The 16754-nt window shown below is 35.0% G+C and overlaps 1 long non-coding RNA gene across 3 annotated transcripts in view; it reads right to left on the bottom strand.

Moving 5' to 3' along the window:
* The window catches only part of LOC148092953 (uncharacterized), a 305626-nt gene that overhangs the window by 268455 nt on the left and 20417 nt on the right, over nucleotides 1-16754 (bottom strand). For 2 of the 3 annotated variants that reach the window (XR_015714691.1, XR_015714693.1), the window contains exon 2: nucleotides 12411-12471. This is a non-coding gene — a long non-coding RNA (uncharacterized LOC148092953). Of the gene's footprint in view, nucleotides 1-12410; nucleotides 12661-16754 lie in introns of those variants that run through there. The other variant, XR_015714689.1, reaches the window with a different exon arrangement.

Genomic DNA, 16754 nt, shown 5'->3' with positions numbered 1-16754 from the left:
AAGGTAATTAGCTAGCTTTCTTTTCTCAAACTATTTCTGAAATCTTTATTTCAATGAAATTTACAAATCTGATATTTTAAAGCAATAATTTGTGACAAGGTATATATTAGTTTAGTCGCAATGTTGATGCATCCTACTTCTATGGAACCTAAGATCATGTCACAAAACTTTCCATTTCAAAGCCATTTATTGCATTTAGAACATTCCAGGGAGATGTAAACTGAAGTGCACTTAACATAGGTGTTCCAGTGTAAGTCAAGCATAGAGATGATATGGTACCAAGTATAATATGATTTAAAAAAGACTTTTTAAGAAATGTTTTAATAAAGATGATATTACAAACATCTTATTCATTGGAACTGTTCTGGCAAATGTCACACACAAAATACATTACATGCAGCACTAAAAGAGGTACAGAAACATAGGACACTAAAAAAACTAAGTGATTTAACGATGCTTATAAAATGGAAGAACTGAGAAAGTGCTTCTGTGCACTTTGTTATTTTATTCATAATATCAAATGAAATAAAATATCAAATGTATTTTTTTGCGGGGGGGACTCAGATTGATTTGGCTCTTAAAAAATTCATTCTTTAATTATAATGAAGGCTGCCAACAAAAAAATATGGGGGGGAAAACTTCTGTATTAATAATACTTCTCAAAATTATTATAGACATATCAGTCACTTCTCAAATTTAATAAAAATTAGTAAGGTAAAGCAACATTATGTTTTGTGATATACAGGTGATCACACACACATAACCTCAATGAATTAGTTCTTCAAAATGTCTGTTGATGAATTTATATACTAGAAACAAAAAGAAATGCTAATATTAAGTAATATGCCCAATACTCTTACTGATAATGTTGTGGTGAGGAGACTGTAATAATACCAATTTTTAAGAAAAGACTGTGATAAATACAAAAATCCCTGCAAAGGTGCCAAGTATCCCCATTAGGCCCTGACAGTGAACCAGGATATCAGTGGAATTAATATCTAAAGCTACCCTACAGGCCTACATATTACGGCTGCTACAGTCTCGGCCAACATGTTTCCAAGAAAACAGAGATGAGAGTTAATGAATGATTACCATGGAGTTTATTCCTCTCTAATTTAAGAGAATATGGAAAGGAAACTTCTTTTACTTACCATTGAAAGTATGTATTCTCCAATGTGAAGTGGTCCAGAGATTTAAAAATTGGTACCCTAACGCCTTATTTTGCCTTAGGTGATTAAAATGCTTTACAAATGCAATGGCATGCTGTACTTCACAAGGAGTGGTGTAGTAATTCAAATTACAAGCTAGTAATTTAAATTATTTTTATTATTTTATCCTTGGAAACTGCTAAGCATCTGTGAAGTTTGTGATTGCATCTCCTGTCTCAAGGAAGCTGATTGTGATCGAGTTCAAATGTCTATTACAATGGAAACAAATCTAGAAGCAGCAGATCTCCCAAAGCATTGCCTAGATTACATTTTAATACTAAGGTCACATTAAAGAAACTATGTTTAAATTAAGAAGTAGCGTAGCAATTCTATGTTTTAGATAGCATTTGAATGATTTAAATTTAGCTCTAAATACTAACATCGTCAGTACTATTTTAAGATATAAAAAATGAAGGAATGTGTACTTGTTGGAGATTCAGAAATAATCTAATACACTTTAGTTAACTTTTATCACAAAGATATACGCTTACTTAATTTTAAAGATTATGACATATTACAATAATATGAATCCCAGTGGCTAGAACAGGGACTGAATTAACATGTTTTTTAAATTGAACTAGTGTATCTATCTATTCACATTAGACCTACAAATGCACCAGAGATTCTAATAGATTTCTTTGCTAAATCTAGCTTGTATAAGTCTTCCAAATCTCACATAAAATTATTTCATAAATTTAATCATAATTTAAATTAACTGTAGCAAAGTGTTGAATCTCTCTGGGTGGTTCCCTAAAAATGACCCTTAATAACTAAAATTCTATTAAAGGTAACTTATACAATATATTATCTGTTGAAACTCAGTATTCTAAAAAGTTAAATACAATATTTATGATGTTTATAAAATATCTCATTATTTGAGCTGGCATATAATGGCAAATGAATGTAGTGAGCTTTAATTCTGGATTTTAAATTCTTTGAGGAGTTGTTTTTAAATTTTCCTTTCCCTGTAACCTTTATATCATTATGTCATGGTTTCATATTCCTTTACTTAGTAGGTTTCAATATAAAATCTACTTTGAATGATTTTTCTCTCTTTTCATATACATATGTACCCATTTATACCAGCCCCCACACATATATAATACATATACATATATTTATTATATCTGTATGTAATATGTGTATGTATAACATATATGATATAAATAGAAAAATGCATTATCGAGAGCCATATGTTACAGCATTTGTCATACCAAAACTTTCACTACATTCAAAATACTTTAAATTTTCCATGAGGAACAATGAGTTGAATAGAATATTTTGGACCCTTCTAATAATCATTTTCATAAAAATGTCTAAGGGTTGAATGTTTTGAAGTAAAGATTCCATTTTAAGCTCAATCACTGACATAACTTTACAGAAATGTACACGTCTTTCCTCCGTCTTGGACATAAGCAATTACCAGAGTCATAAACACCTGTTGTATAGGAGTAAAAAGGTGGAAACCAATGACCAATATAGAATAAAATTCATAAAGATTAATAGACCTCTTCTATGGAAAATGAACACAATTATTTTATATGGATTCCAACTATGTGAAATCAGGACATTTGAAAAAATTAATGAAAGCAACATCAAAGCCACAATGGTGATAACTGTATAGTTTCATAGACATTAATACTATGTATTTTGGAATGACCAGCACTTGAAGGGAAAGCATTGGCTTATATTTCTTTATGTGACTCTCAGTTAGATAATCATAAAATAAATAAGTCAAATCTGTTTGAAGCTCTTCTGTTGCTCCTGAGTGAGCAGTGGGGTTCGGTGCACTTCTTGGGGGGGTGGATCAGCGTGTGCACATGTGATCACGCTCACCTCACAACTGCCACTGGGCTTCAGGGCTCTAACGAGGGCATCTTCACCCCGCCCTACATTGCACTGCTTCCAAACTTTTCTACACTCGCTGGGAAGACTCATAGATACTAAAGACAATATTCATTTTTGCAACACACCATGACAAACGGTGAGATACTCGGCACTCTTCAGAAGCTGTAGAACTGACGGGAAACTGGCAAAGCTGCTAGTCCTCGCTTGGGCCCGACCCCCCCAGGGGCTGCTCCTAATTCACCAGGCTGCTGCTCTTGATGTTGCACAGTGCCCCAAGAGTTAATGCAGCTCTCACTGGCCCCTGGTTATTCTGGGGAGTGGCTTAGCGTTACCTACTGGCAATCAGCTGAAGAAAAATAGCTAGAACTACTCTACTACAATGATAAGGGAGTTTTAAAATTAAACCTCAAAAGATTGTTTGCAAATTGTTGATCAAAATGCATAATAAAAGCTATGAAATAGTTTTTGTCCAGCCTGATAATATTATATATACTCCAGGAGATAAAAATCTGGGAACTCTGGGATCAGCACAAATATATGTATTTAATAAATGATTTTTAAAATGTGTGCCATTTCTAGTCCAAATGATGATTATAGACTACCTAAAGCTATTGTATAAAACACTGCTTCACTGTGTAGGAAACACAATGATGAAAATACACACACATTTATAACTTTATGCATATGTACTCATGTATGTACATAGTATATATATGTATGCATAGATATATGAAATAAGAGCATATAAATGAAAAAAAAGGTTGAACTCTTGCATTGGAAAATCTGAGCTTCACAAAATTAATAAACTACATGCTATCTGATAAACTAATAGCGAAGACAAAAGAAAAATCTATTAAGTAAAAAGATTTACTCCACTCACATAATGGAAAATATCACCTGTTCCATTTTCTAATGTAAATATGTAATTTGGAAATGGATTCTATGTTTAACACAGACAAGATGCTCTTAAATGCTTTTAAATGCTCTTAATGATCTGTTGTATTTTCCACAGTTACTGTGTTCATTTTCCATTAAGACCTTGTATGTATATGCCAACTGTATATAGCTTTGAATTCTTTTTTTTTTAACCTTCATCTTTTTCATAGATTAAGGTTAGGAGATATGAGAAAAACATATGTGTGTGTGTGTGTGTGTGTGTGTGTGTGTGTAGTACTAACATTTATTTAAATATTTAAGACTGATGTGTAATATATTTACAAAGTAATGTTGACTTAGGCATCATGCAAAGTTACTTGTACATTTTACAGTGGAAAACTTCTCTTGAGAGATTTCAACTACTCCCTTGAGAATAAGTATATGATCTCAACATAATACAGGGCATGTACCTGTCTAGGATAGACACAAAAAACACCTTAACTTATAAAGTAACCAAACTATGGTTTAAAAGTAATAATCAACTGAGTTTAACTGTGAATTGAATAATTCTCCAAATGAATCTGAATCCCGACAGGCCTCCAGACAGAGGTGTCGTTTCTCCCTCTGCCCAACCCGTCCAGGCTTGCCAGAGGACGCTGTCAGTCAACTCAGAAACTTCCTTCACCTTCCACCTCCCATACTTCTCACCCCAGACCACTATAGAAAAACTTAAACTTTTGGAGGCGTTAACAGTGACTAAAGTTGTGCAGAGAAAAAGCGGTTCAGGATTCCCATATTTCAGCATTTTAATACCTACTTGCTCTTGGACAAGGGATAAAACATCAGAGTCACTCAAATTTGAAGCAGTTGCAACCTTAGGACTTCCTGAAAGTCAGTCACATATTTAAAGTGACAAAGACGCTGCAGAGGACAGTTAGACAGCGACCGTCTGCCCGCTGACCGCTACCCCACTGAAGTGCCAATAATGAAAATTCTAGCCGTTTGCATGGGTTTGTCATCATCTTTCACCCACCATTATACTCCCAAGGTTGAATTCGAGGTGTTCACTTTCCCCATTAGTTTAGACTCATTTATGACAGCTAGCCCCCAGCACCCCCTTTATTCCATCGCCTGGGCGAGGGGGCGCCTGAAGAATCATGACCGTGCCTCCTAAGTAACAGTTCACCAAACCGCGACAGCTGCGCACCGCAAATGATGAATTGCAGCTTTGTGGTCACCGCCTGCTCTGAGACTTCTAGGGCCACTTTCCTTTATGCACACACCGGCCGCAGGAGACAATTCCAATTGCCTACGCGATATAAATTCCCACTGTTTTTCTGGTCAGAACCCCAATTTATCTGAGGACATCAATATGCCCAATAAAATTATTCCGTTTCTCATAAAGTCGGGGCAGGAAAAGTGCCACAGTTCTGGCCAGTCAGATGGAGGTAAAAGTTGACATCCCTTCCCAAATTTAAGGGCAAAGTGCTTTTTGTCCATTTTTTGGTTCCTTCCTTCCTGGACAGTCAACATGAGGCTATGGGGCCTGGTTGTGCAAGGACCATCTGCAACAGGAAAGAGCAAGCGGGACAGTAAAAGCCTCCAGTATGCACAAGAGGGGAGGAAGAGGGAAAGAGCCTGGAATCCGGGGTCCATCCTGGAGCCTGCATGTTAGCCCTGAGGCCTAATCTCAGACCTCTTGTGAGATACAAGAAAATGTGCTCTCTTTAAGCCACTGAGTTGGATCCTCTAGTACTTGCACATGATTCCTAACGAGCACATAGACTATTTCTAAACATGGTTTAGTAATCACTCTCTGTGATATTTAAGAACATTAAATATTCCCCGTGCATTGCTAAAGAGGGAATTTATGTATAAGACAGTGGATTCTTAGCTGAGCAATAGAACCCAGCTAACTCAGTCTTTAAGGGCAAAGTTTGTGGCTATTCTTATTTTACTTAATTCAGTTCATTGCTTTAATCGACCAAGTATAATTTAAGCCATTATTTCTACAAAATTATCAGTAACAAAAAATTTCATAGAGAAATATTTACAAGTAATTAAAAACTTAAAACTTTTCAAACGTTATATTTTTGAAATACCACATTTTAAAGACCTTTAGTTACTTTTACTCAGACAAGAAAATTACAAATTTCCAGCCGGAAAAGCAAAAGCAAATATTAGCTATTCAGCAGTACCAATAAGGAGAGAACACATAATTTAGCGGGCTGAAATAGAACCCTTCTTTTAGAAGTGACACTGTAAAAGTTATTTTTAAAATATACTGTTTGTCTTCCCAAACAGACACAGACCTTTTTATGAATGAGCGCACAGAAGCTAAACTTGGGGGAGGGGATAGCATCCCCTAAAACCTAGGCTGTCTAGAAGAGGAAGTTCTTTTAAAAACTCAGCCTATCAAACGGCCAGAACTGTCACTGGTGGCAGCAGAATCTTATCACTGAAACTCGAATTACTTGCCAACTTTTCTGAAGTTACTGGAGTGAATCCATCTCAACAAAAGCATGTTTTTCATTTGGTTTGTGTTCTTGGGTGCTTTATCTATTTATTATATATGGACTTCCTTTGGAGATACAAGAAATTGTATAGAGCCTATCTGATAAATGCACACAGAATAACCAACTTTTTATGGTTGGAAATGAATTCTTTTAAAGGAGATGTTACATTACAAAATCTCCAAATTCAGTAATAATAAGTACATCTTTCCTTTTGTAGTAGTACAAAGTGTAGATTCAATTATATTTAATTTTAATTTGAAATCAATTGCTTTTGAGATAAAAAAAAAGAAAATAACCTTAGTTCTTTAATTAAAAAAATTTTAATTAGAAAATAAAGGGCATTGAAATACCACTACTTCAGTAGCATTTCAAAGGGTGTTCTATTCTTTTAAGAAAATGTCTTTTTTAAAGGATTGACTTTCTATTTTTATGCCCCTTGAGAAAAATCTCAGAGCAGTGGATTAGACAAAAGTGGGCTTTACAGACATGGAATCAGAATATAAAATAAGCATGTCTAATTCACATAGAACAATACCTTTTGAACAAAAACAAGCCCCAAACCACAGGACCATATATCTGTACATGAAATTTTCATCATAATCACTGCAAAAACACTAAAACATCATTTAAAAAATTAGATCACCACTAAAATAGTCTGAATTTTGCCAAGTTGTTCTATTATGGAATAAACATTCATAATGATTTAGTAAACTTTTATTCTATTAATTTTTATTTTTATAAGAGGAAACAAGTACTTAACCTTAAAAAAGTTCAAAAACTATAGGAGAAAATCATGCAACTATATTCACAATTCTACAACAGGTGATTTTATTGTTAAATACAAAAATATTTGTTGTAAAATTCTACTTCAAAATAGTGTCTTATTCCTTAATATTGATTATTTAATAAATAAATAATAATCCATGGAAGTAAAAATATAAAAAGTATAAGGAGCACTTATAATTAAAAGTTATAATTTATATCTAAATCAAAGTTGTATGTCATCTTAATATAACATTTCTTTTATTGTGGTAGATATTTGCATTTCATTATGATAAAGAAGTTATTTTTTAAACAATAATTACAAAATTTTCAATTTCAAAACTCTCTCTTAACTGCATTTTTGAAGAATTATTATTCACTAAATTTTAATTTTTTAAAATCTACCTCATTATATTTCAGATACCTTAAACAATTTTCAAAAACTATTCAGCTAAAATTGTTAAAAATCTACTAGTTAGGTACCATCTACCTAATGATGTCTATGTTCTTCATATAACAGAAAAAATATTTTGCACAACTAACCAAATGTAAAGTATATTCATATTTTAAAAAACAACATTGTAAGGTTTACATTGGAATTGGATACCTTTGCATGTGCAGTTTTGAAAATAGCAAATAAAGATTCAGGATTTTTATTTTCATCTTTAAAACAACTCACTATTAATTAAGCCAACCAAAATCTGATTACATTTTCATTTATTCCTCACACCATTTGTACACCATTAAGAAATACAAAATAGATCATATCTGTAAATGTTAACATTATAAAGCTAAGAAACCTATAAGTTCCTCTAAAAGACAAGTACCAAAATAACTTACTGTAGCATTAGAAATTCTTGGAAACCCGAACCCTAAAATAAATATACACTAAATATTTACTTTGAATTATTAAAGGCATTCTTATAGTTTTGGAGGGAAATACAATTCTGTTTGAAAATATTCTATGGGAAGACATTTCAGCCAAGTGTTTTGAGAGCACCTCAGGAGATCAAACACGTCCACAATAATGAATGTGAACAAACATAGGGCCTAAACATCTTTTGTACCCTGATAAATGCTCATGTACCCCGTCTTTTGTAATAAGGCCTGTCGTCCGCAGCCTTACCAACACAGAAGGTGGGGAGGGGCCCTCCAAGGGAGCTGGAAGGACCCAGGTTGTGGAATGGGTGTTTCTGTACAGAAAGCATGTAATTCAGATCATTTCTGATTTTGAATCTCCCTCTGTGCTGCAAGGGAGCAAAGGGCCTTCCCACCGGCTGTAAACGGGGCAGGACAAATCCCTGCAACGCCACAGCAAGGCCGCACGAGGAGGTCACCTCCCCCGGGCTCCCGGAGGAGTCCCAGGAAGGGAGGGCGGTGTGAGAAGCAGGGCCCCGGACAGGGGACAGGGGACAGGGGACAGGAAACGGAGCTAAAGCGCCGATCCCGGGTTCGGTCCACTGCTATGGGACAGTGCGGGCAGGCTCCTCGGCACAGAGTCACAGGGACTTTGCGCTGCAGAGCCCAGGGCTGTTACGTTTCGTTTCTAAGGAGGGGCCACCACTGTCAGCAGCAAAGTCCTCCTCAGGAGGCTGCTTCTGCGACAGTGCTGAATATTACGTCTCACACTGATGAAGGATGTTTCTCCACGGAGTCTCCCACACGAAATGATCATAAGAAAGCACTCTATTAAGGGGCGTGCCTTAACGAAGAAAATAAAACAGAATCCACGTGTTCCAAAAACTTCAGACATTTTAAGGAAAATGGTTGGGAGCCATATTTGTAGTTTTGAACAACACGGTTTCACAGAAATTCAAAGGGTGTTCTTAAGGAAAACCCGACTCATCCTTTATTTGACAACTTCTTTTGCAAAGATACAGGAAATGAACCTGAAAAACCTGGTACATTATGAATTTCCCCAACAATATTTGCTTTCCTAAGGCTTTTATATATGTAATCTCTGAATTTTTTAGGTCCATGCACATAGCCTTACACCAAAACATAAAATTATGAATCATCTTTGATTTATTAGCTGTTTCTGACTTATTCCTATTAAAAGTAAATAATAAATAAATAAATAAATAAATAAATAAATAAATAAATAAATGCCAATTTTCCAGGGTTGTAAAATTACATTAACTAAGTCTCCTATTCAGCTGAGTTTTGCATGTTGAATAATAACTTCCCTATGTCCCTTCAGAAACTGTCCATAAGCAGGTTGTTCTTGTTTATTTTATTGGCCAGAAACATTGGAATTTCAACCAAATGAAATCTTACTGACACACAATAACATTATTTCCAGTAATATAACAGAGGCACCTTGGTGGCAATGATTTGTTTTGTTTCCCTACTTAACGGAACATAATTTTCTGGAAAAAACCTAAACATGCACTAAAGTGAAGAATCATGTTTTAGCTAAAAAATTTTTCAATGGGAAAATATTGGAGACAAATGGATAGTAATAGTTATAATTTTACACTTTTAAAGCTAAGAATATATATTTACCATAAATTGGCTCTTTATTTGACTGTAAAATAAGGTAGCAGTTATGCAAAAGGGCCATTGAGTGTAAAGCAGCAGAACACAGTACTGGATGCATATCAATGAAATACAGGGAGAAACAATTATGCTGTAAAGATGTAATAAACCTGATTCCCCCTCCCACCAGTTTTGGATATATAGTGACGCCATCCAGGCACTCTGTTCTCAGCTTCTCTATTTGAGAAGGAACAACAAAAATATTCTACATTTCTTACAATACAGGCTTATGTTGAGGAGGAAAAGATATAGTGTCATCCACCATCATTAGTAAGTTATTCCTAAAAATATCTGAGCCAGCAGATGGCTGGGGTGCTCACTAAAACTTGTTTACAAATACTCCATCCAATTCTCCTCCCCCCAAGCACATAGTTGGGATGTGCCCTGTCATCCCTTTGAATTAGATGTGCCCATATGACATGTTGGGAAATAAAATGTGAACAGATGTAATGCTTTAAAAGCTAGTGAGCCATCCACTAGTCTCTTTCTGTTACACGGGGCAAGGTGGTCTTCCATCACCCTCAGCCCTGAACAGCATGCGAAGTCCTCCTTGCTCTATGGCGTAAGCGAAAAGTAAACCTTTGTTGAGATAAACCAACAAAAGGTGGGATGGATTATTAATGCAGGATAACCTACACTATTATGACTCACAAAACACATAAATTCCAAAAGGTCAAAATTATGAGGTTATGCCCAAAGACTGAAAATAAATGTAAAATCCCTCTTGGGTATACTTTGTGTTTTAGACACCAATTGATGGCATCTTCATCTCAATTAGACTCTCTTTTTTAAAACCTATAATTTTAACCACCAATGTCAGCACTCTAGGTTTTTCTGTTATCCTCTCATTTTAATAACAAGAAAACTGAACTAAGTGGTAAGTGAATTACACAAATATTGTTACACAGCCTAAAATGGTGATACTGTCAAGATTTAACTGCCGAAGTAGCGGGGGGGCCACTTTGTAAAGTACATGACTTCCTAACCACTCTACTTTACATCTCAAACTAATACAAAATAAGATTGAACAATACTTGTATTACATAATAGCTATACTTCATCATGTCTTTTAAACTCATACTCAAGACACAAACCATTGTTTACCTCTGCCTCCGCAGACTTAGAAGCAGTCAATCTCAGAGTGTTCATCAGCTATAACTTATTCTGAATTAAGTCCCTGATATTTCAAGCCTCAACTTAACATCCAGAAAACACAGTTTAGATTAGGTCAGTTCTAAGTCACATATATGGATTCTATTTCTATGGTATTCCTCTAATACAAAATTCAAAGGCTCTTATGAATTACCAAATTAAACAATATTTCCTTAGTCTGACCTACCCAGGACATCACAAGTGTCTGCTTTTCATAAATCCCACTGTTCTCAAAATAATGATCAGCAACATTGGTTAAATACCAACCAGGTGTCAGAAAATTGTCTAAATACAAAGAAGCCATCATACACAGTTACCAAATGTGATTAGATTCAGGTGAGTGGGGACAAGAAATGGCAAATAAATTGAGAAGAGATAAACTTGGTACTAAGGTATGGAGAAAATCAAATGGTTTGCTGAGAAGTTTGGGCTTTTTCCTCCAAGCAGGGCAAAGTCATCAAAATTCATGAGTAACATAACATTAGCAAGTCAACTGCTCAGAGAAGAAGCGGTGGGGCAAAGTTTCAAACTCAGGCTGCAGAGTCATTTGGGGGCAAATGGGGTGAATCTAAATCTTACATCATCATCACTCATTTGAATTTCTACAGTAGGCTGTGTGCTCATATACTGAAAACACTTGCCAATTTGTACAAAGGGTTAACTGGTTAGGTATAGTGGTGGAATATAGTTGTTTTGTTTTTATTTGTATTTAAATTCACTTAATCTGTCCATTGTGAACTGAGAAATGAGAAAACATAACAAATATATAACAAAAACAATTTCAGAGCACATTGCTTAGGTCAGATGAAGAACTATGTGTGTTTTAGACACCTTCCTCACATCCAACACTGCTTAAGGACTTAAAGCCTATCTGGTTGTCACCACAATTGTCACAAACTTGTTTAGCAGCAAGTTTCAAAGGGGAAAGTTTTGTTACTTCCAAGTGGTTCTACAGGATGAATAATGACTTCATATCTCCCATCTCAAAACATGAAAAATAGACTCTTAATGAAGATCATCCCAAAAGTAAGTTATCAAAGTGTCATGATGCAGGAGGTACAGAGTTTAATATCATTCTTAAGTATAGATAATTATGTGCCTATTGAAACTCATAAATAATATTTTTATAATTTTACTATAAAGAAATAAATAACACAATTATCTGGAAAAGAGAATTTTAAATGTATATTTCTATGTACACTCCTACCTACATATGGTTATAAAATATGTTTGCTATTAGCAGGGAAATTAAATTTCAGACACTTTACTGTCCTTTGGATTTTAGAGGGGATTGATGATTAGTCCACAAATTTACATGTCATATATTTACATTCCAGCACGATAATTTAAAAACAAAAGGAAATTTTAGAGGTTTTGCTTTTTATAAAAAACAAAAAAAAACAGTTAAAATATAGGTGAAAAACAGTAATTCATGTTTCTCATTTCAGTACTCAGGAACTTATATTAATTACTGGTGAACAAATATGGTGATATAATAAGTTCTACTTACCATCTGGATAAAATTCTTGGAATTTCATTTGGACAATTATCCCAGTAAAATTATTGAATATCTGAAAAGTTAGAGTGATTGAAAAGGATCAATAAAACATACCTTATACGTCATTTTATAATATATGAATTCCATGATATTTGACTTATAACTGCCCAGACTTATTCAAGGATACATTCGGACTGGTGATTTTCACTTAATATGAACACTGTCTGAACTCAGGCAGTAGGCGTGTCCCTTCAGTTATTCACACACCACCCTGAGTCTAGGAGCTGCAGCCCGCCTGTCCTCACCTCAACCCTGACCTGCAGGAACCACACTGCAGATAAAGGACATAATTCATTCTCAACTCTGGCTCCATGCTTCCCTTAAACCAAGTCAAGAGACTGCACCACTACATTCTTATTTTTCAGTGCACAACTTCTGTGGGGGAAATTGCATTATAATGTTTCACTGTGATAAGAGAAAATCTGTATCCTGAAAATTTAAGTGCATATACTAGGTGAGCTTATTTACAACTTTAGTCATCATATCACCTCTGCAAATGTATTTATTTTAAGATAGTGATTACAAGATTATACAGATGCAATACTCTAATTGCCAAGTACTGTTATAAAATCAGAAGAACCCTCATCAGTGTAAAAATTCCTTATTTTTAAAAGATAAGGAAAACGAGACCCAATAAAGGAGAAATGGTTTGGCCAAGATCTTAGCTTAGAGAGAACACTGTGACTGGCTGCTAAGTCTCAAGGTTTTTGCTTCTCTTTTTCCGCGGTACTACTTTAAAACACATTTATTAAGGCTCTGATAATACCAAGCACTGAATTGGGCACTGTGTAATGAACAAGACAGATAAGACACCTGCCTTCATGAAGCATAATTCTGCTGATCTCGGTTCATTAAAGCATTGAATATAGTACATTTCCATCCATATCAATGATAAAGAATGCAAATATAACCAAGATAATAACATTTGGGTATGCAGTTCTACTAAGAGCCAAGTCTGGTTCCAGTGAATATTCTTTCTTTAACTTTGGAAATATATTTGGCCTGCAAAAATATTTAGCTAAACATCTGAGTATCTTTGACATGTACACAGATATTTTGTGCATCGATAAATCTTTCAAAAATTGAAAGGAACACATTTTTCCACTGAATCCTTTAAAAGGAATATGTTGTTTGCTGCTGATCTAAATGTGTCGACTTCCAGACTCAGTGTGAAGCTTAAAAACATGCTGTAGAGATGAAAAATTCCACATGTGTAAATGGGTAGATTTCACACGGAAGAGCAAAATAAAGACCTTGAGATCCATTCTGCACATCATTTCCTAACTGCTGTTTCATATTTAGTGCAGGGTTAAGTGTTCTTCTTATAGTAGATATTTGCAAAACAGAACAATAGAGTTACATATAAAATATTGAATTTCTAGACTTTTGAAGCACTTTTCTCACTTCTTCCTTTTCATGCCTCCAACCAATAAAAGTAACTGCTTTCCCATTTAGTTGCATTGCCTTAATAACTTTGGAAATATCACTTTAGAATGACTTTCACATGAGGCAATTAGGATGTTTACTGCATTATAAAAGTAGCCATTAAAACATGGGGGGGAGGGGGAAGAGCCCAAAATAGTGTACTAAACATGAGTCCAAGTTCTGCCTAAAATCACAGTTATTTCTAATATTAAAACAACAGAGAGATATGCAGAATATTTACTAAGTATAAAGTGATTATTGGTTAGGTTCTCATGAGAAAGACAGTCCAAAGTTTACCATCTCAAATCACTTAGGAATGCTTCGGTTTTAGCAAGAAAGCCTTCAGATACCCCATAAACTCTTTTCACATAACATTCAATATAGTGAAATAGCAAATTTTTTCACCAAAAAGAATCAACCTGTAGAATGGAACAATAAGAGGAGGGCCAAGGAAAATTATTCCCATCATTTTAAAGACCAGAGCCTGGCCCATGGTCATATACTTGATTATTGATAGAACTGAAGCTGGTTAATGCTCCTTAATTACTAGTTTCACATCTTTCACAACTTCATAGCTAAGAAAAGATGAGTTTTGTTTATTGTCATGCACTTAGGATATAAGACATGTTTCATGTCAGATGTCATACAAATAAAATTATAACATATATACCATCATAGATCATATATTGTTACATATATCACATATCACTGGAAATGCCTGAACTTGAAATCTGCATCTTTCGCTTTTAGAGACCAACTCCATCATATAAGGATTATCTTCTCAGCATTGGGACATTTAGATATTCTAATCAATTGCACCATCAAAGTTTGTAACCACTAACTTTGGCCCAATTTCTTCCTACCTTCCTTGGAGAAAATTTTTTTCAGTAGAGAGATCTCTACAGATTTTTCTGAACTGCCTTCACTTTTAGAATTAAATTCAAAGCGTTCCTGAAAAACAGCCTCAGATCCTATTGCCTTATGTTGTGTTCTTATTCCTAATCACTATCATGTAAATTTTGGTCCTGAGATTTGGATTTTTCAAAATATCAAATGGCAGAGTGTTTTCTTTTTATTTTGTACTATTTTACTTATAAAATCACTCGGATTTCTATCCTTGAAACCGATGGTACCACATACATGAATATTATCTGTCATATGCTTAGAAAAAATGTCAGAGATTGTTTTTTTAAGTATTATCTTACTTATTACTGGGAATTGGGGGGGGTGTCAAAAGAACACCAGTGATATTCCCATTTCTTTCAAACACGGCATTAAACAGAGGCCAAATGTTTATGACAGAAACAAGCTACACTGATGTTGGCTGTGTCTGCCACAAATCTATCAGTTACTATGTGCTTCAAATAAGATGATCAATTTCTTTTAATAATGGCTTTGTTATTACAAAATTAAAGGAAAGAAAAAGGACAACTAAAAGAGAAAGGGGAAGGGAAATTCCAATAATGTTGACAGTAGTCATCACTTACTACATGCCCCCTATGAGTTATGGAAGACTGTAAGCCAGAGAGTGACATGACTTGATTTAATGTCTTTATTACATTTATTCTGGCTGTTAAGTGGAGAATAGATGAGGGAGTTGGGGGGAAAGCAGTGACTCTAGATAAGTGAGCAGAAAAGTTGGAAGGCTGCTGTTGTACTGATACGTTCGACTAGAATGAAGTAGTGAAAATGGACAGAAGCAAATATAGTTGAGATGTTGTGACAATAAACTTGGGGGGGGGGAAATCAAGGATGATTCAGGTTTTTGGCTTGAGCAAGAAGGTAGATCTTAGTGCCTTTTATGAAAATGGTATGTCTAGGGGGAAAACATATTTGTCCATGATGGAGCAGAGGAGAGTGGGAGGAAAGACTATTATTTGGCCACGTTGCCATTATAGATTTAAAAACACTTGTTCTATTGGTCACAGTGAACAAGATGCCCTCTAATAATTTCTGCTTTACTAACCACAAAATTTGCTTGATAATAAAGAAAATAGCCAGTTCTCCAGTTCTGCTACATCATGTTCAGGTGTTTCATAAGTAACTCTCATATGGTCTACATTCTCAGTCTCTTGTTCTACCAGATTCTTTTGTAGGAATCATTACTAATACTCATGTGTCTCTTACTTTGACCATTTATACATCCCTCTATCTTGTAATCCCCTCTAGTTAATGTCCCTTTCATGGCTAAGTTCCTCAAAAGAGAACATGAAATTGTTAATTTGAACTCGCCCATTTATTTTGAATTCTACTTCGCCACTGCGTGGGTGCTTCCACTTCCACTACATTACTGAAACTGACCTCACCAAGTTCCTCATTTAACCCATAATAGCAACACCTCACAGATTTTTTTTTTGTTGAGCTCTTTCACTGGTTCCTCCTCCTCTTACAGGTTGTTTTTTGCACATTGCTGTTTTTAATTTTATTCTTTCTCCTGTCAACATTTTGCCTTGAGTAATATCAACACTCCATTTATTAACTGCTGATGGCCAACAAATCAATATCTCTAACCTGTATCCTAACCTGTAGGTTCACATATGCAACTGGTTACTTGGCATCTCTACCTGGCAGCCCTGTACACACTTCAAACAAAACATGGCTAAGCACTGAGCTCCTTACCCTCACTCCCAAACCTCCCTTCCTATTCCTATTGGTGGATAGCGTCACCATGAAACCATTAACTCAAGACAGGTGCTCAGGAATCAATCCATACTACTGCATTTTCCACATCCTCCAAAATTTATCGCTGAATCAACATGGTCAATATTACTTCCTTAAAATATCCTGCCTCAGCTCTTCACTTCTCCTTCACCACCACGCTGGCCTTTTTTCATGTCTCAATATTACCTGAACGAATCATTTCTTCTCATC

The sequence above is a fragment of the Miniopterus natalensis genome, chromosome 6, assembly GCF_054644295.1.
Source record: "Miniopterus natalensis isolate mMinNat1 chromosome 6, mMinNat1.hap1, whole genome shotgun sequence".
Lineage (NCBI taxonomy): Eukaryota > Metazoa > Chordata > Mammalia > Chiroptera > Miniopteridae > Miniopterus > Miniopterus natalensis.
This window is presented reverse-complemented; position numbering and strand designations above follow the sequence as displayed.